The sequence below is a fragment of the Cebus imitator genome, unplaced genomic scaffold, assembly GCF_001604975.1.
Source record: "Cebus imitator isolate Cc_AM_T3 unplaced genomic scaffold, Cebus_imitator-1.0 Scaffold1, whole genome shotgun sequence".
Lineage (NCBI taxonomy): Eukaryota > Metazoa > Chordata > Mammalia > Primates > Cebidae > Cebus > Cebus imitator.
Genome location: NW_016107316.1, coordinates 8,327,984 through 8,355,073, shown reverse-complemented (window position 1 = coordinate 8,355,073; position 27,090 = coordinate 8,327,984). Strand labels below are relative to the sequence as shown.

General features: G+C 45.3%; 1 protein-coding gene across 4 annotated transcripts in view; it reads left to right on the top strand.

Moving 5' to 3' along the window:
- The window catches only part of CYRIA (CYFIP related Rac1 interactor A), a 112,592-nt gene that overhangs the window by 11,044 nt on the left and 74,458 nt on the right, over positions 1 to 27,090 (top strand). Inside the window, exon 1 of one of the 4 annotated variants that reach the window (XM_017526126.2) lies at positions 5,982 to 6,102. The exons of the other annotated variants lie outside the window; for them this stretch is intronic. The gene's annotated coding sequence lies outside the window, so the exon portion shown is untranslated. Of the gene's footprint in view, positions 1 to 5,981; positions 6,103 to 27,090 lie in introns of those variants that run through there. 4 annotated transcript variants of the gene reach the window in all.

The window sequence follows — 27,090 nt, the reverse complement described above, 5'->3', positions numbered from 1 at the left end:
GTGAATATGTGGATGTGTATATCTGTGTGTGTTTAGGTATGTGTGAGTGTGGGTGGTGTGGATATGGGTGTGTGTGTGTGGTTTGTGAGTGTGTGGGTGAATGTGAATATGTGGATGTGTATATCTGTGTGTATAGGTATGTGTGAGTGTGGGTGGTGTGGATATGGGTATGTGTGTGTGGTTTGTGAGTGTGTGTGTGGATGTGAATTTGTGGATGTGTATAACTGTGTGTGTATAGGTATGTGTGAGTGCGGGTACTGTGTGTGGTTTGTGAGTGGGCGTGTAGGGGTGAATATGTGGATGTGTACAGGTGTATATGTAAGCGTGTGCATGTGCGATAGGAGAATCCTTTTAGTTCCAAGGAAGCACTGCAGAGGGCAGGGCCCTGCCAGTCACTCTCTGGACAAGGCTCTGCCCTGGCCTTTGTGTAGCTCACAGGTGGAATTAACTCCTCAGAACCCCCTGCGGGCCGAGGGACCTTTTGTTTTTCAGGGACCAGTGACCTCCAAGAAAGGCAAATCTGACAATTAACTGGCAGAAAGCAACTAAATTACATTTCTTAGGGAGAAAATATCCAATTCTGCTGCTTCAGAAACATAGAACCCTGTAAATCTTATTCCACACGTTTCAAAAACACTCAAATCATTTGCATATGCTACTTTAGAAATAAAAATAAAGAAAAATCTAATACAGGTTAAAAAGAAAAAAAAAACGCTAAGAATGCATTCAATTTTATGTAAAGTCAGTTGGGAAAAGTAGGAAAAAGATTGTGAAAGAGAAAAGGAAGGGCAGGGGAAGGAGAAACATGGAGGGAGACGCCGTGCAGCAGCCGCCGGAGCCCTTGTGTGATCCGGCCGTGCTCCAGTTGCCTCACGTTTACAAAGTTCAAGTGTTTAGGGTCAAACCCAAGCAGGGCTTAGCAGAGTTGAGACACTGGATGTGAGAAAGAAGGAACAGAAGAGGAGGTGAAAGATTGTTGCAGTTTTGCTTACCAAACTGCAAGGATCAGGAAGACCATGTGGGCAGTGGAGTGAGCATTGTCCAAGGAGTCCCCAGGGTATAAGCCTGGCTCTGGCGCTGACCCTCTGTCTGATCTGCTATAAGTCCCCTCTCCTCCCTGAGCCTCAGGTCCTCCATTTTTAACAAGTGTGTTTGACTAGATGAAGTCTAAAGCCATTCCTGCGTTGGTGAGGCAAGCCTGGCCCCACACTTGAGGCCCAGAGGCTTTCTCAAGATGGAGAGGAGGTTGGCTCTGGCCTGCAATCACTGAAACCAAGAGCCCCCTTCCCCATGGGTCCAAAGTGGGGTTTCCTCTTTCATGACTCGGGGCGAGCAAATGAACTTGTACAGGTGCGGATGAAACGCTAAGTGGATATCTCCTATTTTTTTCTCCCTTTAAAACATCTGTTTTATCAAGTCCTCGTTCCTGTTTCTCCCTTTCACACTGTATGTTCAGTAACCTGCTAGTAAGGTCATGGGTTGTGTAAATTTATCTGTTAAACCTCAGATTCAGGAAATAGGTTGAGTAGTTCATAGAAGCTAAAATAGCTACAGTGCGATCGCTATTTGTGGTATATGAATGTGAGTTATTTTTTTAAAAAACTGGTGACTTACAGGTTGCCGAGTCCAGACATGACCCCGAATTTTTCAAAGTATTCCCAAATTTTTAATTATATTAATAACAGTGAATTATGTTATTCAGTATACATTTAGCACCCATTAATTCATTCTAACTATTTGGATATCATCTTTATATACATTTTTCATCCCACAGACACCTTCTAAGGTGATATTTTCATTTCTCTTTTAAAGATAAAGAAAAGGAAGGTTTTAAAATTTGCTTTAAGACATAGGACTGGAAATAGGACACCAGGATTTGGTTGACGTCTGCCTGGCTCTAGAAGTTCTACACATTTCCATACCACACACTGCTTCCAGGCTACAATTATATTTTATTTTTTTAAGAAAATAAAATGCTTTTTCCTGCCATGACTGGAGTCTCTTAAGCCTCAGAAAATATAATCATAGCTTCATTTCTTTGCCTTTTTCCAGAATGGAGTCCCATGGTGTTCCCTACTTTAATGTAAATTTCATGCAAATAGTATATGGTATTTCTATTTAACAAACTTTGACCATGTATTCCCAAAGTGCCAGACAGTTTTCTGGATACTTGCAGATGTGTCATTCATCTGGAAATATCCAGAAATACACGGTCAATGGAAGAAGTTGTGCTCTTTATTATGTAGAGGACAAAACCAAGACTCAGAGAGATGCAGCATTGTGGCTTGCTTTGTGAATCAATGATTCACAGACTACAGTTTATAGAGTGCTTGGGGTTGTGCCTTGCCCTGGAACAGAAGCACTCCTTGTTGAACCAGGAGATCCAGTTGACTCACCAGCTTCCACCTTGCAGGTCTGGGGTCCCCAGCGTCTGTCTGCTGCTCATAACTCAATCTGCTGGTTGCGGAGAAAGGCAACTTCCTCTTGTCTCTTCCCATGTTGTTTCAGCCTGCACCGCTGTTGGCTCATTTTAGCTCACCTAAGCTCCTTTTTCAGTTTCACGGCTCAGCCTCGACTTGCAAATACTATGCATTAGCTTCGTATTACAGAAGAAAAAATGGTAATGTGATTTACCCAGGATCACACATGAGCTACATCCTCTTTTCAAAATGTCCTTTCTTTGCCTAGACAGACTCTGAGATTCACTTCTGGTGTAACATTCGCTGGAAACCTTCCCCAGTTCCCCATCAAATTCATCCATCATTCATGCATCAACTTATTCAACAGATATTTATTGAGCATCTACAATGAGTCGCACACTTCTCTTGGTCTGTTTCTGGGGATTCAGCAGTAAACCAACACACAAAACTCTGTAACCCATGGAGCTTATATTTTGTTGGGGAAAGACGGACCATAAACACATAAACAAGTAAAATGTACATCATGTTCAATGGTGACAAGTTCCATGAAGAAAAATGAAGCAGAGGTGGATACACAGAAGGATAGGTGGATGACAGGAAGTTTGGGGAAAGAGTTGCTATTTTAAATAGGGTTGCCAGAAAAGGTGAGGACTGAACGAAGGCCTCAGGAAGTGAGAGAAGAATCCATGTGGCTAATCGGGGGAAACTGTGTTCCAAGCAGAGCCTCGGCGAGGGCCAAACCAGGGTAGAGTGTGCCTGGCCAGGTGAAGAAACTGCAGGGATGCTAGGGCTGGAGCTGAGTGGACGAGTGGCCGGTTGCAGGCCATGGGGTCATGGAGACATCACAGGCCAGCCTGTGATTTCAAGGCCCTCCTGGCGTTCCCTCTGACCCAGAACATTTTTGCTGTTTCCAGTTCACTGGCTTGTTCTCACGCTGGCCTGTGCACCACGCAGGGCGGGTCCAGGCTTGTCCTCAATCTTCACATCCCCAGCACATAGCACAGGATCTGGACTAGAAAGAAAGCACAGCTTTTATGAAGACCTCTGCTCCTATTTATTTTTTAAGTCCAAGAGTCCTAGTTAAATATTATTTGTGATTTTTTTCTTAATAAACATGGGAACTTGGAAGAAATGCTGGCTCTAAATCCCAGTTAACCAGCTGGACAACCATCAGATGGGCAGGATTGTGCTAAGGAAAGTATAAGATGCCAGGAAAAAAACTGGAAGTGAAAAGCTGTGGAGAGGAGAGTGTTAATTGCAGTCCAGAGGAAGAGGGCTTCTTCAGAATCCCCGGGGATTAACAGCTCGCCGGATCCCTGCTGGGGACTGGTGTTTATAAAAAGTGACCGGAGGCTGGAACAGGGAGGCTCTCGAGAAACCCTCAAAGTGTGTCAGGATTTCAGCCAGGACTTTCCATTCCCACTTTGCTGACGCACAGGGTAGCAGGGGGAGCCTGTGGGACCTGGAAGACTCTCTGGAGACCTTTCCAGAAAGGAAAAAAAAAAAAAAAAAAAAAAAAACCTACCCTGGTAGGGCCTTTCCTCTCACAGAGCAAAATGCTAGTCTCTGAGAAGCTTTAGTTTCTTCAAATGCAGGGAAAAATCCTAGCAAATGTAATGGGACTGCAACAAGGGGAGAGAGGAGGGCTAAGAAAAAAAAGCATTTGACCCAGTGACACATCGGGGTTGAGGACCTCTGAGGGCTGCCAGCTCCCACCTCATATCCTCTCTGAATCCTGCTCCTCAGGACAGTGGCTTACAGCAACTTGTACCAACCTGGAGCAGGTGGCACAAGCAGCTCACTAGGATTGGAGTGTGAGGGGGTAGCTAGAGCTCAGTGAAGACCGAAGCTAGAGGACATCCTGCAGCTGTGGGAAACTATCAGGGAATTTTCACAAAGGAGCAATGGAAGTGGATTTCCCACCAGAGGTACCTGTGGGTTTCAAAGGACGGACCCCATAGTTACAAAGTTGCCGAGCGTTCATTACCCGGAGTTGGGGAGGGAAGATTGCTTTCAGCTGCTAGATCAGATAATAGGCTTGCTTAAAAATATTAAAAAAGGGAAAAGCAAAGACTTGCCTTTTCCTTGTTCAATAACTGCTTTTTGAGAACTGACTGTGCTTAGGTGCTGGAGTTGTTCCAGCAGATAAACCTTGCCCTCATTGAACCCATTCCAAGGGGCCTCCCTGAAGAGGCTTACCTGAAGGTACTTGAGGTAAGATGACTGGAATTTCCTGTGTTCCATTGTAAGTAACAAGTTTATAAAATGGGGAAATTAAAAAAAAAATCACTGCCCCTGATATTAAAATAATATAAAGTTACTTCTTGGTCTGCCAATGACCTGCTCAAAGTGACTGGACCACCTCCCTGGGCCTTCATCTGCTCATCCTCCAGTGGAGCCAATCTTCCTTCCTGCCTCCCTTTCAGGAATATTTTGAAGGTACCAAGCTTTGAAAACAAGTTGAAATCTCTGTGCAAATTGCAGGGTGTGACTCACATGCCTGTGAGGGACCCGTGTTCACAAGGTACTACCTGGTGAGTGGTTTTGGGTGAAGGATAGAGTCTGTTCACAGATCAGTTTTTATCAACTTTACTTCTCCAGGTCTGTCTGCAATGGTTTGGGGTTATTTTTCCGGTTGTCAGAAATACTTTTCCTGATTTTATATTAGTATTTGGCTTCTGCAATGCAGTGCAGTGCTTTACAAACATGTACACGTATATGTTTACCTAATTGCTGTAGGATGATAATTTAATGTAGTTGATATGACAGTGTAAAAAGGCCAAGGCCTGGATTGTTGCCCCAGGCACGAGGAGGCTTGAAACAGCAGCTGTGGGTACACAGGAGGGGAAGGTGTTAGAAGTCAGCCTAGCTTGGGTCAGGGTAGGAAACCAAGGGTGTGAATTGTCATGGAAAGCCACATGCAAGGTGCCAACCCTCCCAGACCGCCCAGAAATAGCTGTTGAAAATTGAGCTTTCTGGTGAAAAGATCAGCTGCTGCAGAATGCCTTCCATATAGGTCAGCAAGTGGGCCCAGAGAGCATAGAGCGAGCCTGAAATGTGTCTAAATAAATGATTATGGTGACTCACTGGCTCCCATTGAAAGGAATTTTTTTTTTTTTAAAGTGAAAGTAAGAGAGAATGAAGACAATAAAGCAAAGCAAAGGAACAATAAGGTTTGAATTTAAAACAATAGAAGCAAGAAAATTGAATTAGTCACTCATGTCAAATTGTGTGAGCCTCTGTCCTGAATTGCTACCTCCCTTCTTGACTTGCATGAAGGTCATGGTCTTTCTGTCTGAATTTCCTGGTGAAATAACACACCCTCTGATTGTTGCCATTCCCGGTGCCAGCTCCAGGCATGGAATGGGCATTCCTAGATATTTGTCACAGAGCCACTACAGAGCTTGTCTGTTGAGTTCAGGAAGCCTTTCCATGGCCAGAGAGGAGCATCCAGTCTCTCTGAGATATTTAGTGTTGCTTTGTGGAGCCTCTGAGTGTGAGAGCTGGGGCTGCCAGCCCGTGAAGCTTAATGGAAAATGTTCTGCATTTGTTCTATTGCAGGCCTGTTGGTATGTTGCTGCATCATCTGTGATATCAGGAACTGGCCCATATACCAGTGAAACCTTTATGATTTGCTAGTGTTTTAATCAATCTGCAGTTTGCGGAGATTTTTTACATTAAGGTGAGTCAGCCTTGTTATATACTATAAACTCACTCAGTGAGTGTATAGCTTTGCTTCTCTTTCTGGTTGATTTCTGGGCTATTGCTTAACCATTCTTATGTCTTAGGGATCTATCCATAAAATGGACATAATTTCTTCTCAGCAGACCCCAACATAATACCTATGAATAGAAAATGATTTGATCTGGAAAAATGTGGAGTATGTCACTTTTGGTGCAGTCAGAAATAACAGTGGCTGATGGCGACGGGTATCTTGCTATGCCCCGTGTCAGGGGCTGCAAGTTGGTTTCTGTGGCACTGCTGCACGTTTCTTCTCATTCTGGAACCTGGCCTGAAGGAGTGTCTGTTTCTTGGAATGCGTCATGCTCATGACAGAAGTGATTGAGCAAGGTGGCAGAAACTTGAGACTTCTTGAAGCTTCTACTAGGATGTGCCTCTCTTTATTCTACTTTCACTCCATTTGCTAAACAAGGCAAATGTCCAAGCCCTATATCAATTGTGACCTTCTCCCAGGGAAGGGGAATCCAAGTCATCTGGCAACCATCAAGACTGTACTGTATAATCGTCCCCTGTACTGTGCTACCGTGCGCTGTACTGTACAACTGTCCCCTGTACTGCAGTCATCCCTGGGAGAGAGACCACCCCTCTCCCAAGATATCAAAATCTGCAGATGATCAAGGCCCTTATATCAAATGGCACAGTATTTGCATGTAACCTATGTATCTCCTCCTATATATTTTCAATCATCTCTAGATTAGTTATAATACCTAATGCAATGTAAATGGTTGTTATACTGTGTTGTTTTTTAAATTTGCATTATGTTTTGTTGTTGTTATTTCTTTATTTTTTTTTTCTGAGTATTTTCCATCCTGGGTTTGTTGAATTCCAAGGATGTGGAACCCTTGAATATGAAAGGCTGACTACAAAATCTTTTGCAATTGAGGAAATAATGCAGTGTAACAAGCACATTGTAAGCTTATTAAACACAGTGTGAGGATTATGTTCTTAGTAAGATAATATTTGATTGGATAGTAAGAATGGAGCTTATGTCTGGTATCAATATTTATTGGGAAATATCACACTAGGATGTAGTAGTCTATGATGGAGGAAATTTTGTGTCATCCACCCCTGCATTTTAAAGGTGAGGCCTACATTCTCTTCCTGGCATATAGTAGGTATTCAGGACACATTAGTTGTTCTGTGTAAATTCATGAGTTCACAGCTGTTCCAATACTCTAGAAACCCAAGACAGTAAAATATAATTCAAGTCTCTGTGGTCTCTTTAAGATTAGAAAACAGCAAAGCCACATTTCAACTGCATACTAGAGAGATAAAAAGGTTTATCAATTTATTTCTTAAATTCAAGTGTAATCACATCCACAAAGCCTTTTGCTGAAATTCCCCTTTTGATGAAACTCATGTCATCCCATCAAATAACTCCAGTGGCACAGACTTAACTAACTCAAGGTCTCCAGCATTGTTGATGGGCAGTGGCCTTGACAGGGACAGTACTGATATAGTGCTTTTGACCATTGTTGTGTCTTTCTTTGGGGCTGTCCGAAATGCTTACTATTCATCACATTCTTTTCATTTTTGTTGTCATTGTTGTTCCTACTCTGTCTTCCTGGGAGCAATGGTAACCTCTTAAATTTAGAAACAACAGAGCCAAGGCAACAAGATATAAGGGTAGGGCCAGGCTGTGCAGTGGGTGTGGCAAAGATTCCACCTCCCTGGCTGAGTTTCTCCATGATAGATAAGACCACCTGTGACACTTCTCCACTCACTAGCTGTGTGACCTTAGGCAAATTAGTTAACATTTCTGTGCCTCATTAGTTAGATTAATGGGATGAAGATAAGAATAGCATTTTCTCTTAGAGGTGCTGTGAGGATTTAACGAGGTGATACATGTGAAGTGTTAGAGCCGGGGAGGTCAGGGGGATGAGATGGGTGTCATGGTTGGACAGGACCATGGGCCTCAAACTACTGTGGTGGTGGTTCCAACTGGAGCCTCTCAGAGCAATGCTCATTGGAAGCACAAAAGCCATTCATAGGCACATTGTCATTCACCTTGATATGGGTGGGTCAGGGAAGGCAGTCTGATGGGCAGATAGGTGGAAGAAGTGTTTGAGCTGTGGGGTGGGGGTGGGGGAACTGAGTGAGCCATGCCAATATCCGAAGGAAAGATGTGGGTTGTACAAGGCAGAGGAGAAAGAAAGTGGGGAGAGCCTGAGATGAGCGTGCTTTGCTAATTGTAAGAAAAGCTAGAGGGGTTGGTATGTGTGGTGAGGAGCAAATGAAGATAGCATTGACGGGGGCAAGAGGGAGACTGGACCTGCAGGACCTGGTAGTATGAGTTTTGATCAAGGAGAAAGGAAACTAGCACTTACTGAGGACACGTCGTGTGCTAAGCTCTGAGCTGGGTCTAATCTTTTTAATAATTCTGCAAGAGCAGCTGGTACAGATAAGAAAGAGGAGTTTACATTTTTACGTACGATCAATCAGGTGGCTCACACATGGCAAAACCAGAATTTACAAAAGGTCTTTTGGATTTCAGAGCATACTCCAGACATGCTTGAAATTTAGACATTTGTTAATTATCTAGTATTTGAATATACTTGTTCAATTCTTTGCTTCAAATCAACTGAGGTAATACAGGAAAGCTAAATTTCAACTCACTAATTTGCATTAACACAATTAATGACTGTAAAACATCTTTTGGGAAGGAAGACAGTACCAGATGTGGTTTCATTGCTTGAGCGAATTAACACATCCCTGTTACTTGGTAGGCATTAATCTGGGTTCTTCGGAGAAATAGAACAAGTAGGAGATAGATACAGATATGGATGTGGCTATAAAGAGATTTATTTAAGCAATTAACTAACATGATCATGGGTGCTCGGTTGTCCCAAGAGCTGCATCTGGCAAGCTGGGGACCCAGGAGAGCTGATCATAGAGTTCCAGCCTAAGTCAGAAGGGCTGAGAACAAGGAGAGCTGATGGTGTAAGTCTGGTTCAAGTCAATCCAAATGCTGGAGGAGACTCATCTTCCAGCTTAAAGACAGAGGGAGAGAGAGCAAATCCGTGCTTAATTCACCTTTTATTCTATTCAGGCTTTCAAGGGATCTGTTAAGGCCCATCCATATTGAAGAGTGCCACCCACTTTACTCTGTCTACCGTTTTAAATGTTAATTTCTTCCAGAGATACCCTTACAGCAACACATAGAATAATGTTTAACCAAATATCTGGGTACCCCATGCTCCAGTCAAGTTGATACATAAAATTAGCCATCACAAAGGCCATTTTTTAATGAATGTAAGTACAATGAAAGAAAATGTCAAGTTACAATATGGTGACTCCCACACTGCACATGGCTTCTCTGGTCTTGCAGGGGGGCCTGAGCTTGCCTGCCCCAGAGCCACATTTCTCCTTGCACTGATCGGCTTCTCTATATTCCTGAGACTTCCTTTGCCTATACAAGCCCTCTCCATTTTCAGGGCAACACTCAGGCTCTCCTCATAGGTCAACTAAGCAGGCAGTATTCTTTGAGTTAATTTTGACTACGGATTTTCAAAATGTGTTGTCATGGCTGCATGGAAAATGGTAATATTTGTACAGCACACCAAAGAAATGGATGAAGCTGCTTGTAGCCACAGGGTAGTGGCCTGTTGGGGGAGGAGGAACTCTAGACACCTTGATTCTACCAACTGTCCCCCTGGACCACAAGTGTACCTTTGCTACATGGTTGGAAAAATCTGATTTAAATCAAGCCATCCATCTTATAGATGGGAATACTGAGGCCCAGAGAGGGGAAGACCAGAGCTAGAGCCACCTGATTTTCTCCTGGGATATGCCTGCGCAGTTCTGATCATACTGCATTGCCTGCCTGATCCTTTTCTGCCTCCTCATTTCTGAATTATTCATTGGGCATTTGTCACAGACTGTCAGGGACAGCTGACTTGTGTGGGTGTGTGGGCGTGTGTGTGTATAAGCACATATGATCTTTTCCCAATTAGATAATAAATCATCTGGGGACAGGATCTTTGTCATGTTCTCTTTCTTTTCTTATGCCCTCCAAATTACCAAGCGTATCAGATTGTACTTTTCTATGTATTAAAGTATAAAGGAATAATCATCCACCATTAGCCTTTAAAATAAACTGTAGCGTTCATCCTACTTCAAATGTCCTTTCTTCTAGAAAGTATTTGCTAATTCCTAGCTGCCAATGATCTCTGGTTTGTCTCATCTCCCAAAGCATTTTCTTTGTGACACTGTAGCACTTTTACTGATTTCCACCTTATATTAGAGTCATAGCTAGAAATATCCCATCTCCTTTTCCAACGACGTGACCACCTTAACAGTAAAATATGTATGGCTCATGTAATAGAGTGGTGTTTACTTCACAGGCATTCCATTCTAACTCCGCATTTTAAAATGTCTATTACATATCAGATACTGCAGTATCTGTGTCATTGCAGGAGCTCGTTTAAACTCCAGAGCAGCTATATATGGTGCATATCAGCTTTGTTTTATTATGTAAGGAAACTGACACTCAAAGAGGGGAGGTACCTAGTTCCAGACTGAGTTGAAGCCAAACTTCTGGTTCCAAATGCTATACCCTTGTTCTAGCCCAGGACAGTTGCCTGTTTACCTTAGCAAATGTTTGTGGAATAAATGTGCAAGCCAAGAATAGGTGACTTAATTCATTTGAAGGCTAACAAATGCTGAACGTAAGTTATTTGTGGCTTTTGGAAATCATTGTGAAAATATCTTTATACTGCAAAAATTGAAAAGAATGTTGATTCTCATGGATCACTTTTGCTCGCCTGTGGGTTGTCTCTGAAACATTTGCAAGTTCAATTGAAATATGACTTTCAGATGAAAGAATGCTATCACTGTCCCAAGTCTTTCTTTCCTGATGCCTACCACCATGAAAGCAGAAGTTTATACTTTTTCATTTTAATGGTAATCAGTTTCCTTAATAAGTCTTGTCTTGGAGAGGTAAATTCAATCAGCTGCTGTCTGCTATGAGGTTGAGTTGTTGTGGCTTCACATGTGTGGGTTGGTGGGGCAGGTCTGTCTTTATTTTTCTGCTCTATTTTTTTCTTATTTCCAATAGCAATAATTGACCCCTTGCCTGTTAAAGACTCCCGAAAAGGTAGAAGAAGGCATGCGCAGCCATGTTGGAATCATCTTCCGTGTGGTTATGTAAGTGTGGCCTCCAAGGAAGTTACTCCCGGAGCCCAGTCAATTTCTGACTTAAGCTGAGCCCGAGAGCCCCAATCATGCTTCTGAATTTGGTAATGGCAAGTGTCTTCACAAACATCTGGGAAGAAAACAAGCTTAGAGGAAGCTTTGACACACAACAGTACTTAAGCCCCAGCAACAGTGCGACAGATGCCAGTTGAACAGTGTGATAGGCTCCAGCTCATGGGTGGACGTGGCAGGGGCTGTCCAGAGGAGAAATGGTCACCCGAAGCTGGAATACAACAAGGGCAGTCTTCCAGCATGACTAAACACTGAAGCTTTCATGACTCGGCCCATCCACCAAGGGGACTGATCTTAGAGTTTCAGTCCTAACCTCCCTGTGTGGCAGGACAGACACAGCAACTAAGTGGGATGTGTGACTTTACTCACATTGGTTCTCTACCTGGGGTCAAACCATAGCAGCAGGGTAGAGAGCCCTGAGATGCTGGCACAGAGAGTTGAGAAATAGCCTTTATTATGCCCAGGCTTGCAGATGCTTGAGCTTGATCCTTAGTAATTGGATACTTACGGAATGTCTGCCGGCACTGTGCTTGGCACTCGGGCTAATGATGGTTCGGGCCAAGTCTAGTAGAGAGCTCCTTCTCAGAATATATTCTTGTGTCATGGGACTTGTCCTAGCAGGAGATGTTCAGAAGGCATTCATTCATCTCTTCACTCATTGAACAAAAGCTTTGAAAACACTATGTCTGGGTGGGCCCTAGGAACATAACAGTGAGCAACACTGATGTGAGCCTGGCCCTGGGAGCCTGCAGGGTGTCTAATAGTGGGCGACTACAGATAGAACTGGGGATATGGTCTTTGTAATCCTTTTTAAAGGTGCGAATATATGTGAAATGCAAACAAAATTGTAGAGGGAAGATGTACACAATTATTGATCAACTTTAGTGTGCTTCATTTACATCTTAACGCTATGTCTTAAAAAATACAAAAATTTTCAAAAGCATTGCTGCACATTGAGGTCCCTTGAAAGTGTCTATGGTAGGTCTGGGCTCAGTGGTGCTTCTCTAGCAGTGTCCTTTAATTCAGGCAGGCTTGTGCAACACTGTCCCATCTTGAAGTATTGAAGAAAACTTTATCTCCAGGACCTGGTTCCTCAAGCTTCTCCTGCCTACAGGAGCCTTTCAGCTGCCTTTGTCTGTGGTTCAATGCCATTCATTGTTTAAGGATTATGGACTAAAGTCATTCATTCATGCATTTGACAGATATTTATTGAATGCCTACCTCAGTGAAGGAAAAAAATTAAATAATAAATAATAACTTTAATAATGTTAAAGCAATAATAATATTTTCTTAGGGTAATAACATTAAGAAAAAAGTAATAAAGTCGTGTATTTATCTTATTTGTTATAAGTAATAATTATTATATTATATATAGTATACTATTATAAATAACAACTTTAAGGTAAGGTAATAAATAAATATTTATTGCCTTCTAGTATATTAGAAGGTCAAATGGTCAATGGGAAAAATGGAATCAAACCGAGGGGATTGTGGCTGCTGCAGAGGAGGCCATTGCAGATGAAAAAGATGGCCAGGGTGGTTCTCATTGAAAGAATGACATTTGAGCAAAAACTATTAAAAGGTGAGGGAATGAGCACACATATATCTGGGAGAAATGTGTTCCAGGCAGAGAGAAAAGGCAGTGGGACTTATGGATTTGAGGACAAGCTACGAGGCCAGGGTGGTGGACCTGAAAGAATACAGGAAGAGGAGCAGCTGCAGCTGATGTCGGAAAGGTCCTGGGGAGGCAAGGCCTTCCACGCTGAGTCTGATGAAGCTGGAGAGCACGTATCAGTGAAGGGTCCCGGTGGGATTCGCATTTTAGTGGCATCACCCTGGCTGCTCTACGGGAAGTAAACCGCAGGGTGTCAGGGATGAAAGGGGCGGACCCGGCGGCAGCATGTTTGTGCTGGACTAGTTGGAAGGTGTGCAGGGGTGCTGGGTATATTTTCAAGGTAAAGGCAAAAGAATTTTCTGAAAGATCGAATTTGGGGTGTGAAATAAAGAAGAGGCTCAGATGATTCAGTATTTTTGTCCTAGCAACTGGAGGGATGGAATGGTCATTAGCTGACATGAGAAAGGATGTGGGTAGAGCAGGATTGGAAGGAAAGAGGAGGACTTCCGTTTTGGGCCACGCTGAGTTTGAGTTAGGCATCAGAGTGTAGCTTCTGAGTAGACTGTTGGTTAGTGCTGGCAAGGGAGAGGTCAAAGCTGGAAATGTAAACATGGCATTTATCAAAATAGAGATGGTATTTAAAGATGTGAAACTAAGGCAAGATCACTACAGGAGCGAGTCCTGATAGAGCAGAGAGAGGCTGAGGAGCTGAGTCCTGGGAAGTGCCAATGTTAAGAATTTAGAAAAAGAGAAAGAAGTAACCAAAGAGACTAAGAAGAGGTCAAGACTGGGAAGAGGTCAAGTAAGTAAGAACCTTCTAAAACAGTTGATAACGCAATTGTGTCAATTATTGCTAGTGGGTTTAGTAAAGATGAAGAAAGAGTTGACCATTGGCTTCAGTGTCATGGAGATCATCGTGTCCTCTGCTCTCACCCCCAGCCCACGCAGCCTGCCTTCTTTGCATGCCATCATGAATGATCTGCTTATGAAGCTGCGTCTCCTGCAAAATAGTTTTCTGGCTGCCATCCTTCAGACACGCTCACTTGTGTGCTTATGCAACATTGTTGAGCACCTCCCACATGCTAGATGGAATGAGTATGCAGAGTTGAACTTGGTATTTTTCTACCCTCAGATGTCTTGCAGCCTAAGGAGAAAAGCAAGGTGTCTAGCATCCACTACAGCAGAAGAAGGGATGGAGGGATAGTAAAATTATGAGAGTTCAGAGGACAAAGAAATTTTCTCTGGGGGTCAAGTTTGAGCCCATGGCTGAAGTGGCCTTTAAATTTGGCCTTGAAGGCTCGACAGGATGTAGAATCAAAGAAATGAAGGAGAAAGAAGAGTATTTTAGATAGAGGGGCATATAGGAGTAAGGGCACCCAGGTGGGAAGGCTGGAAAGGGGGCCCTGAGCTGAAGGCTCAGCACAGGGAAAAGAAGGTGTGGAGAATAAGGCCAGGATTTGGGTCAGGGACCGGATGAAGGCTTCTTAGAAAATAGAGGCTGGGCTTTATTTCTTAGTCAATGGAGGAATCATTAAAGGTTCCTGAGCCACAGAGTGATGCAATAATGGCCGTGCTGCTTTGGGAGGAGTCATCTGGCTGTGTGTGCAGAACTGTCCAGGGGAAAGACAATAAGAGCCTAAATTAGGGCAGCAGCATTGGGAACAGAGGAGGGGGAGAATGTGAGGCACTGCAGGAGCAGAGTTCATGGGCCCAGCACTCCAGAGGGATGGGCACATGCTGGGGATCTGGGGCCTGGGCCCTCCCTGAGAACCTCGTCAGCCTTTTGAGGTCAGTGGCCTCGGCTGTCCCTCGTGCTTGTCACCCCCACCCCCACCCCATCTTCTTCCAAGCCCATGTGTGCTCAAGCTTCACCTCATTAATGAAATGAAGCTGCTTATTTTTGGAACTCTGTAATTAACACAGTTCCCGTGCTTAGGAAACAAAAGCGCTCTATGCATTTTAGAACTCTCCACCTGCACTGTGTCCATCTAAAAAGGTGAGAGCGGGCACATCCAGGTCACTTCTGGCTCCAGTCTCTGATCTTCTGCTGCACTTGACCTGATCCATTGCATGCAGCATTGCCAGGAATTGTGGAGCAAAAACAGCTCTGGAGGCCCAGAGTGGGCGATACACAGTGCCACCCAAACAGCAGCACCATAGGAAAGGCCAAGCTGCCAGATGGGGCTCTCCACTCTGCCTCCATAAAACCAGGCAGGCTGCCTGCCCATTTTCCCTAGAAAACCAGCCTAGTCACTTGGCCAATTGTGCCAGAGAATGGAAGCCCTCTCGGTGCCCTGCGGTTCTCCCAGCCCCCATCCAGGGCCGGCTGGGGCATGGCAGGCTATGGCCCCCAAGGGTATCATCACTGATTTAGGGAGGCTAGAACCCTAGCGCTGTGGGGGAAGGGCTGGCCTGCTGCCAGTCCCAGCATCCCAATTCCTATAGCAGTGCAGGGGGAAGAGCCTCTGTGGGGGCGAGGCTGGCTTCCTTCTGAATCTGCCCATAAAAGGATAAAAGCGCTGCTATCTGGTCCGCATTGGTAGGATTTCTGATGGTAAATTTTTTAAAAGTGTGGATTTTTCCCCCTTTTTGCAAGGATATGTATGTGTGCATGCAGGCGCATGCGTTCGGGTGTGCCTGCGTTCACACAGTTTGCAGCCTGTATGTGCTAACAGATGGATTCAGCCTCATCTTTTATCCGGTGTTACAGAAGATAAAACTGAAACTGGATGATATGCTGCCTCTTCAATTTAAGAGAGAAAAAAATAAAATAAAAAAGCTCTTAAAGGGAGCCCTTATGGTAGAAAAGAGTGGTCCAAAATATTGTCAGGCTTTACTCAAAAGGCAACGAATGGCAGAGCCATTTCAAAGTAATTTTTCTCCCTCCTCCCTCTCTGACTTCTCTAAAATATATCATCTATGTGTCAGAAGTAGGGCAAGCTTTAAGGCTATCATGAATTATGTACCAAGGGACATCATTTCCCAGGAGTCTTGAACAAATGCCCCACGGTTTAAATTTTACAGACATGCTCTTCCCCCCAGTGGCAGCAATTTCTGTCACTACAGTCTTCCTGAGATGGAATGGGAAAGTGTTTTGCAAAATGCACAATGGGACGTTATGCTAATAAAGGTAATTGTGCAGTGGTTGGAAACCATTCCTTCCTTAAAGAGGCTTTTATACTCCACAGACTGCCCCACACTCCAGGTACTTAGGCAGCAGGCTGCTTCCATGGGTCTTGCCTTCTTTAAGCTGGAGTCAAATACGTTCAGGGTGAGGGCAGATTGAAAGAGGGAAACTGAAATCAACTGGGCATTTCTGTGCCCATCTCGTAAGGCAAAGACCCTGCCATTTCATCTGAATTTCAGACATGCTTTAACTGTCTATTCATTATTCCCTAAGATTTAGGAAAAGCTTTGTGAAATTCATTCTTTCATCTAAAATTGGAAATATACATTCATTAGCTAAATAAGAAAGGTGGGTTTGAGGGTCTTGGTATTTTGCTTCCTCACCGCTGTTGGTTGGATCAGAAAGTTAGCCCAGAACATGGGAGCGGAGGATGAGCGATGACCATACCAGGGTGCGGTGCTGGGTAGGGCATTGCAAGACACTGACAGCGACAGCTGCAGGAAGTGGCTTCTCCTCTCATGCTTCACACTCTCCCTCCCAATTGATTCTTTTGCAGTGGATATTTTAAAGTTCTGAGCTTTTCTGTATGCAGCCTTGAGAGAGTCCAGATACAGTTCTTTATATAGGTTTGTCAATTTCTTAATCTTTAACAATTGTTTATTAATTATCTCACTTTATTCTTACAACACTTTTGAGATATGGAGGGCACATCATGTTTTTCCCTTTTTAAAGAGAAAATAATTCATGGAGTGGTGAAGTCACTTGACTAAGGACACTACTGCCAAAGTAGTGATATTATATAGATACAGCTGTAGATCTACACACACAACACTCCACACTCACATGATATAAAATACAAACCTGGCAACAGCACCTTGTCTCTGCCAAATAATGAAAGGTAAATCCGTACATTTAAAGTGCAGGTTACTTCATGAGGATTTGCTGGGCCCTCTGTGATCCTCCTCCCAGCCCCCGACTCACATGCAATGCAAGCCTCTCTCCCACTTCCCAGCCCCCGACTCACATGCAATGCAAGCCTCTCTCCCACTCCATCCCATCGATTTCTTAACCTCCAGCCACACCCCTTCCTCACGTGGGGAGCTTCGTCACTCTTGTTCATTTTCAAGGCCCATGCTCTCTGTCTGAACACGCTATTCCCACTTCACATCCTCACTGCCTCACTTAGTGGTATATGGAATTCACACTCTGATTAGGCCCCAGCCGCTGCAGGAAGCCTTTTCTGCCCAGATCCCATCGCAAAGGGGGAGTCCGGTGCTCACTACAGATGCTTCCACACCACCCTGTGCAACTGCCACACTGTAGTTAATCGTCATTTCCTGCTGTTTATATTTCCTGGAGGCTTATGGGCTATTAGCAAACAAGAGTGAGGTACCATACCTTGTTCTCTGAATCTTCAACCCCAGGGGGGAAGAAATTCAGGAAGCCAGTGACAGCCTGTAGGGTGGGCTCCAGTGAGATTCCTCCTCCTTCTTACTGCTCTTTTGTCTGAATGCACCTCAAACAAAGGCTTTACCTAATAGGTAGGCTTTGGTGACTGTGTGCCATTCAGGTGTGTGGCTCCAAGATGAGGTCACAACTGCCACCCCACCCATCACCCCCCATTACCCAGGCCCTCAGCCCCACATTCGGCAGATATGTTAATGAAAGTTACCGATTTCTAGGGTCTGTGGGATCTGATTGGTCCCTAAGTGGACACAGCCCCTGGTGAAGAACAGAGTTCAGGACCAGACAACCTTCTGCCATTGACTGGCTGTGTGATCTCAGAAAATTCGCCTGAGCACTCTGGACCTTTGTTTCTGCATCAGTAAAATGACGGCGGTAGATGCTACTGGAAGCTGTTTTGTTAATGACAGATTATTTTGTATAATCCAAGGTACATAAATCATATGCATAAGTATTAGCCATTATTAGCAGGAAAAAATTCAAGTTTGCCATCCAATAAATTAGGGGATTATTAATAATATGTAGCAAAATTATTTTGTCATTACTGAAAAAGTCATTGGCTTGATCAGTTCAGGATACTATAACAGATTACATAGACTGGAGTACTCAAATAACGGAAATGCATTTCTCACAGTTCTGGAGGCTGTGAAGTCCAAGGTCAAGGTGTAGGCAGATCTGGTGTCTGGTGAGGACTGGCTTCCTGGCTTGCAGATGGCTTTCTCCTCATTGCATGTTCATATGGTGGAGAGAGAAAAACCATCTCTGTTGTGTCTCTTTTTAGAAGGCCATTAATCTCATTCACATAGCTCCATCCTTATGACCTGCTTCTTCCCAAAGAATCTTCCCTTACCTCCAAATACCATTCACTGGGAATTTAGGCTCCAACATATGAATTTAGGGGGATACAAACATTCAGTCCCTAGAAGTCAACATGTTGCTGCTTTACATATTACAATGTTAAGTTAAAAAGCAAAGAGTTTGTTTAAGGCACGAGCATTGCAATCAAAGAAATCCATTAGCTGTTTGGCCAAGCAGATTTCTTTACTGCACTTAGCCCGGGCATCACAAGACCCACTGTGCTGGGATGTGCATGTGAGGAATGAATTACAGAGGCGTGATGGAAAGGGCCAAGTTCAGCCCAGGAGATGGCCGGCTCCTGCTATGTGGTGGTTTTGGAAGTTTCTTTTCTATTTTTTGTTTGTTTGAGATGGGGTCTTGCTCTGTCATCCAGGCTGGAGTACAGTGGCATGATCATGGCTCACTTTAGCCTCAATTTCCCGGGCTCAGGTGATTCTGCAACCTCAGCTTCCCGAGTAGCTGGAACTACAGGTACATGCCACCATGCCCAGCTAATGTTTAGTGTTTTTTTTTCTTTTTCTCTTTTCTTAGAGATAGGATCTTACTATGTTGCCCAGGCAAGAGAAATTTCTTCCCTGAAGTTGTCCTACTTCCAGTCTGTGGCCCTAAGTCCCAGCTAGAGTATAACCAGCTTTTCCTGAGTTCTGAGTAAGTCTTGCAGAGGGAATGTAGAGACTGCAACAAAAACATTTTCTCCTACTAGAAAGGTGACTCAGCACTGGACACCAAGAAAGCCGCATTTAGCTGAAAGTCAGTAAGAAACTCAGGACCAGGCCTGGGGCAGTCGGCCTCCTATCCTGGGTCACGGGCCTCTCCTCCACAAAGCAAGGGGTTGGGCAGAGAGTTGCCCAGGTGGCTTCCAGCTCTGGCATTCAGTGCATAAAAATTTATAGTTGAGTGAGTTGTCATTCATAGAGCAGGAAGGGTGGGATTATCACCATTAATCTGCTCACAATTCTGGTCCTTGAGAAGCCACTGGGTCTTGCCATGTCTCGAATTAGCTCTGGGCTCTTGGGCTTTTAATTAAAGGGCTTTGTGAGTCAGGTGGTTTATGGTCAGATTCAGATCTTCAGGGAGACACAGAGGGATGTCCTCTGTTCTGTCATCTGCTTGTTTAGAAATCAGCTGCCTCTCTCAGTGTGAGAACTCAGAATCTGGAGTCTTGCAAGGGACTTCCAGGAATGACTTGTGGTGACGCCTCATCCCCTGTTTTGCTGACTCCAGGCCCAGATGCTGGGGGACAGTAGAGATGCTGCCTGCCATTGCCTCTTTCCTCGTGCGTGTCTGAGTGGTGCCAGCCTAGTCAGATTCTGTTGCAGTTCCCCGTGCTTGCCACAACGTTGGTAACGTTTCTTACTGAACGCTGTTTCCGCTTCTGGTGGTTTGTGCTAAATGCATTTTCAATCCCAAGTGGTACAGAGAATAAACAGATTGTCTTTAAAAAGTGGCTTTGAATGTGTCGAAAGCAAGGTTGCCTGCTGTGTGTTTTTGACAATTGCCTCCCCAGAGGAGCCTTTGAAAACCTCACTTTTCAAGATGTTTCAAGTCCTATTAGAAAGTGGCTTAAATAAAATTGCTCTTCTGACCATCGCTGTTCTGGATGCCAGGCTAGTGATGATTTGTCTCACCCGAGTCTCCAGGGCTAGAACTTCACACCATTTCTTTTCAGTACCCTCCCAGAGGAGGTGAATAGACACTTGTCAGATTCTTCCGCCTGGTGTCACTGTGGGGGGATTCACACACACTGAAGTGTGGGCTTGCTAGAGAGAGACTGCATTATTATTTTGACTAGACACATTTGCTTTTCCAACTAGACACATTTGCTTTTCCTGCAAATGATTACGGAGCACCTGTGGTGTGCCCGGCACCATGTTAGGGCAAGAGTTCTGCCTCATCCTTGCATTGTCAACCTGTAGCATCCGTGGCAATGTTCTGTACCACTGCCCTCCCAGGGTTCCCTCAAGCTGACTCCAGTGCCTTTTATTTTCCTTCTGCATGCTGATGTATTCAAGGTATTTGAATGGGCTACTGTGCCACTATCTCCCCATCAGGCTTTCTCAACCTTGGTACTGCTAACATGTTGGGCAAAGTAGGTCTCTGTCAAGGGAGGGCGGAGGGACTTTCCTGGGCATGGTAGGATGTTTAGCAGCATCCCTGTCCAGTAGCACCACAGCCACCTCAGTTGTGGCAACCAAAAACGTCTGCAGACATTGCCAAATATTTCCTCCCTATTTTACATTGTGCAAAGTGCTCTTTATGCCCTTCACAGTTAAGGAAACTTAGGCAGGAAGAAACTTGCCCAAGTCAGATCATGAGTTGGCAGTAGAGCTTTAGCTACAGTTTAAGTCCTGTCTTCCCAGCCCAGTGTCCATTCTATGGATGCATTCAGTGGTGTGCTCGTAAATGTTTCATAACAAATTCTCTGGGATAAACAAAAGCCAGACAAACTTGCTGGAAGCATGGGCCAATTTCCATGGTGTAAGTACTCCCGCCATGGCTGGCATCAGGCTCCTTCCGTGGTCTCACTGAATGTGAAATTGGGAAAAGATCTGTACAGTTGGCTCTGGTGAGCTGGTGCCAGCCAGCTCAGAATGCCCCCCAGTCCATGCATCCTGATGATGTTAGTCTTGCTCTCCTCTGGACTTGGTTCTGCCACCCCCAAACACAGGCACTTATCACTGTGATGTGCTGTGGGGGAAGCATTAGCATGGTAAGAGTTTTTGATAATTTCTCTGTATAAACATAAAGCAGTTAGAGTGGAGTTTTCCCTCTCTTCTGTTAAACAAAAGTTTCTTTTCACGGTCTTTCCATTGAAGGAGTTGGAAAAGCCATGGGACAGCTCTGGTGTTAGAGAAGAAATGAAGTTCCCCAGAAGGGTCCTGGACAGAATGATCTCTTGGGCAGAAACTAGATGGTGTAATCAGATGTGTCTAGTGTAAGGTGCTTGGGAGGCATCACGGTGGTGATAGCAGTTGTATTTTACCATTCTGGAATATAGGTGAAGGGATGTGCCTGGTATTTTAGTCCAGATAGCTGTCATAGACTCATAGCTGCTATGACCAGGGAGCCTCATTTTCCACACCTGCGAAAGGAGAAATGGTGATCCCCTTCCCTCTGTTGGTGTAAAGAGCAGATGAACCGCTGCCTGAGTCTCAGACACCTACTGCCCACTTGGTTGCTTGGTGGAGGGGCTGGATATCAACAGTGTAAGCTCATCAAGCCTCAAGTCTTAGTTGGTCGTGACTTTTTCACCTTGACCATGACTTAGTGTCATGTGCTCCTTGGTATCCTATCTGTTGCCCAACATTAGACCAGAGAGAAGCTGGGACTGAGGGAAGAACCCTTAGCTAGTTATCAGGAGATCCAGGTTCTCCTCCTGCCTTTGATATCACCTCATTACACAACCTTGGGTAATAAATACTTCGGTGTGACTGGAATGTGGATAGCCTCAGGGGAAGGGCAGGAACATGGTAGGGCAGTGGATTTTATCATGAAGGTGGTGGGAAATACTTGGAGGGTTTTAAGTATCATCATCAAATGTGTGTTTTGAAAAGTTTTCTCTGCAGAAAACAGGGCCATAGCCCAAGCAGTTAGGGGTCAAACCAGTTAAGGGATTGGTGCAACAGTCCAGTCAGAAAGCGATGAGGTGGCTGGGTGCAGTGGCTCATGCCTGTAATCCCAGCACTGTGNGGGTCAAACCAGTTAAGGGATTGGTGCAACAGTCCAGTCAGAAAGCGATGAGGTGGCTGGGTGCAGTGGCTCATGCCTGTAATCCCAGCACTGTAGGTGGGAGGATCACATTAGGTCAGGATTTGGGACCCACCCTGGCCAACATGGTGAAACCCCTTCTCTACAAAAAAAAAAAAAAATAGCCAGGCATGGTGGCCCGCACCTGTAATCCCAACTACTTGAGGCAGAGGTTGCAGTGAGCTGAGATCAAGCCACCGCACTCCAGCCTGGGTGACAGAATGAGACCCTGTCTCAAAAATGAATAAATAAATAAATAAAAGTTATGAGACAATTCATAGGCACTAAATGCCAAGTGACACAGACAGAAAGTGCTACGAGAGTTCAGAAAAGGGAGAGGTCGGTATGGATTGTAGTCTTCGGGGGGTATTAGACAACACTTTCTGGAGGAAGTAAGACTGCTGCTGGTCTTGAAGGTTGGTAGACGGGGCAGACGGGTGAAAATCTAGGCTGCAGGGCAGGGCAGGAGAGTACAAAGCTGCAGTAAATCACATTTGGGCTTAAGCTAGGAGTTTATGTAAAGGATGAGTCTAATTAGTATGCACTCGTTTATAGAGGGATTTGTACCTTCAGTTTAGGAATATGGATTTTGTTAGAGGTGGTGATTCTCACATGGAAAGTGCATTTTCCTGTAGTCAGTTTCTGTGGGGGTCTTATCCTTATCCATTCTTCTATCCACTGCTTCCCTGATAGAAGCATTGGGGCAGGGGGTGTGCACCCCCCTCGCACAGCCCTGTGCCATTGGGGAAGGCAGGATCCCTTTGCATCGTGGGGACGAATGCAATACTGAATACTGATCATATGACCCCTGATTTGCCTCACAGCAGGAAGCCCAGGAACAAGAGCAGCTGTGCTATTGTCTGGAGCGCAATTGCCAGTGTTTGTCTGCGGAGGCCAGGGGTGACCCTTGCCAGCATCATAGATAAGCCGGCTCCCAGCTGTCATGGGTGTGTTCTCAATTGGTCCTCATCCTGTGGACTCTGACTCTCTCCCGCTTCCCAAAAATGATGGAAGTTTTTTATTTTCCACCATGCCTGCTTTGCAAAAGTGTGCCTGGCTCTGCCCACAAAGATGATGTCAGGAAACAGTTTGCTAGAAAATACCATGAGCGATATATCGTTGCTTCTGAGGCTCACATGAGGAAATGGAGGCTCCAAAGTGTGAAATGACACACCTGAGGTGGCACAGACAGGAACTGGTCAGGCAAAAGCTAGAAACTAGTCACCCTCTGGACTTCAGCACATTCCTGTTGGGTTTGGACCGGAGTGTGCTATAGAAGGGACTTTATTTTCAGGGTAGTTTTAGCAGAGATTTGCCTGATAAGAACATGACTTTCTCAAATGACAATGTATGTCCTAGGTTAAGCTATTACAGAAACACTCCACTGAAGGGAACTTTGGCATTGAGGGTCCCAAGACTCAGTCCCAAGACTCAGCCACTGTACACATGGCAAGTGACTTGCCCCAGTGTGTCAGGGAGATTTAGGTCCAGGGCAGAAACTGGAGCCTAGATCTCCTGCTTCTCAGACCAGAGTGCTGTGCCTCCTAGCCAGCCTTATGGCATAAGTGATCTCTATAGAACACCCAACAGAAGTCACCTGACAGTGTCCTTTGTGGATAGTGCTGTAGGCCAGGGCACTGGGAAGTTTCGAGGTGATCTGTGGGACTCAGGGGTGGTTTGCCACATGACACCATGTGGTCTTTGGGTACATGAGGGCTGTGGGTATTCACAGGATATGCTGGAGCACACCAGAGTTGCTGGAAACTTGGACAACACATGACTCTAGCCAGGTTGGCTCTAGGTTGTACTCACTGCAGTATGGCCATGGCACCATTGCATGGTTTCTCCCTCCAAGGCAGCAGTGGCCTAGAACCTCTGTAACATACCTTTATATCTGATAGTCAGTGTCAGCTTGGCCCCCACTCACTTAGGGCAGTAGTATTTGCTGAAGTTCAAATAGTTGCCAAATACTGCACTGGTCATTTTAAATGCTGGGTACCCCTAATGACCCTGGAATGAAGCCGTTCTTCTCATTTTGCAGATAAGGCAACTAAGGCTCAGCTCCAAAGACCTGAGACTGAGGTCAATGATTGTTGGGCTCAAGACCCCAGGCTCTTTCCACAGCCCCATCCTCCACTAATACTTACTAAAGCGTCTGGGGTATCAGCTTACCATCCAGCTACAGATGAAATTTAGAAGCATCAGTATGTGTAAAGTCCTCCACAGCCTGACAACAGCCTCTTTTTCTACTCACTCTATCTCTGCCACCTCTTTCCTTCCTCCCCAGGTATGCTGGGCTGTTCACTGCTCTCAGAGAAGCTGAATTTTACAAATTCAACCTTCGACGCTTCTCATTTGAGCAGTGCTCTGGGCTAGTTACAATAGTTTGTAAAGATGAATAAGACGTGCTCTCTTATTAGGAACTTTCCACCCAATGGTGGAGATAAAACATGAACACAAACATAATAGCTCATTTGGTTTTCAAAGTAGTCCAAAGAAGCTTGCTGGTATATATCTCCATGTGATCTGCATTTAACAGGTGTTGTGTCTGAGGATCTGGCAGTCGTGACTGACTGAGGGTCACACAGCCTAGCCAAGGCCAAGCTAGGGGTACACCCAGGTCAAGACTGAGTCAAGGCATCCTCCTGGCTTTCATCACCTGGGGGTGGTGAGACTCAGACTCCACAGTCTGGACTGTTGGGTTTTGTCTTATTTCTGCCTTCCAGATGGAGACAAGGCAGACTGTCAGCTTCTGACATCTCAAACCTGCTTAAGATGTGCCCCTTACGCCTCCCTAATGGTGATGCTCCTGTAGTTGGAGCCCTGGATGGGAGGAGGGGAGATAAATTTGCCCCTTTGTCTGGCATCCAATTGTGCTGTTGCTCTGGGTTGTCAGAGAAGAGGAAGCTGGCCTCCTTGAGTTTCTAATGTGTCCCCCACTTCCTCACTCAAAGGAGACCCGGTGTAACTGACATTCTGGAATGCAGTTTCAAGGAGAAGGAACTCACCCCAGCGGTTGTGTTCAGGCAGTGCAATGTGAACTTTTTGAAAAGCTTGGTGGAGTTTCCTGAATGCTGCAGCCAGTTTGACAGGTGTTCTCCTGCCCGGCTCATGAGTGCACTCACCTTAATGGTTGTTCAGGTGTTACAAAGGCTGCTGACAGATGGTAAACCACAACCTTGGGAGATGAAACTAACGTGAGCCCAGGGGTAGAGATCTGGGCTCTTGTTCTTGTTCTGCTACCATTTGCCCACTTGCAACTGCCTTCCATACCCCATGACTCAGATACGCCACCTCTGAGGGTGGCCTGGGTCCTCTCCTTTGCAGTAGAGTGCAGTGGTCAGGGCCCAGGCTGGGGCCTCTCAGATGCGGGTCCAAATGCATGGTTCGTTATCTACTTGTCATTAATCCAGGGCTCGTCACCCAGCCTCTCTGACTGTCCAGCTCCTTATCTGTAAGATGTGGATAATAGGAGCATTGCTGTTTCCAGCAAGAGTGGGCAAGGGCTGGATGGAACACTCAGGTGATGTCTAGCCCATGCCTGGCACATAGTCAGTGCTCGATGAAGGAGGGTTGGTATCTTCTGCCCCGTCACCACCATCCGGTGTGTTGACCTCTGACTGCCTAGAACTGCCTGAGCCATGGCCACTCCCACTCACTCCCTATCTGGTCTCAGGGCTGCTTCCATGCTCGGGTTCCCACCATGGGAAGGCTGCGTACTGGGTGGCATCAGACAAATCCTTTCCTTCTCTAGGTCTTAAGTATCCCCCAGAATAACATAATTATTACTATTAGGAATGATAGTAATAATAATCATAATCATAGCTGTTGTGTGTTGAATTGTGGCCCACAAGAAGCTATGTGCAGTCCCTAACTCCCATAACCTGCGCACATGACCTAATTTGGAAAAGGGTCTATTTACCAAAAAATCATCACTTGTAGAAGCCCCTACACAAAACAGGTGAAAAGTCTCTCTGTTCCTGTTATCGCAGGACAAGGGCCCAGAGCCCTGCCAGTCAGTGCCTCCCCAAGAGCCCTGTAAAGGCTTTCTAGGGCTGCTAAGAGCTGGCAGTCTTCTCTGGGGCCTCCGAAAATCTCTGGCCTCGAGGCCCCGTGATGCTCCACGATTAAACGTATGCCAGAAATGGTCTCTTCAGAGAATGGACAAATGCCCTCTGCTTTCTCATTAGCACTTCACTTTACCTGTATTGATGTGACAGGTTGTCAAGACTGATATCCTGGCTTCAAAAGAACAGCAGATTCTTCCTTCATCTTGGGCAGAGATTCCTAAGAGGGCAGATTCTTAGGAAGAGTAAAACAAAAACGAGTTTGAAATGCCACCTCCTTCCCCCCTAGGCCCAGTAGCTGGGAAAAGGGAGGATCTCTTACCAAGCTAGAGCTGCTCACCCCCAGGCATGATCAGTGCCTGCTAGCAGTGGAAAAAGGCCAGGCCTTATCTCAGAGATGCACCTGTCCCCGGAGGACCCCAGGTCTGTGTTCTCCCAGTAGACTGTGGTTTCTCCGGCAGGTCCAGTAGTGGTGACAGCCGCACTCCCATGCTGGCTTCCTGTCTGCTTGACTCAGGCTGTCCTTGATGACAGAGCCACAGAGTCGTCGCTCTAGAGAGACTGGCTGCTTATCAAAAGAGCTGGGCATTTGGGTTCTGGGCTGCCATGGCACAAGGAACCCACCCATCTTTTAAAATATGCTGTTTCAACTAGTGACATCTTTCCTTCTCAAACCATAGCTGACTGCTTTATAACCAAGTAGCATCAGCCTGTTGATCTCTAAGGCCAACAAGCTCCACGAATTCAGAAGACAGGCAGGTAAACACAGGGAGAATGAATTATTACGAAGGAGTATTTGTGTGGATTGGGAAGCAAGGCGTTGTCCAGGAAGGTTCTCTACCAATA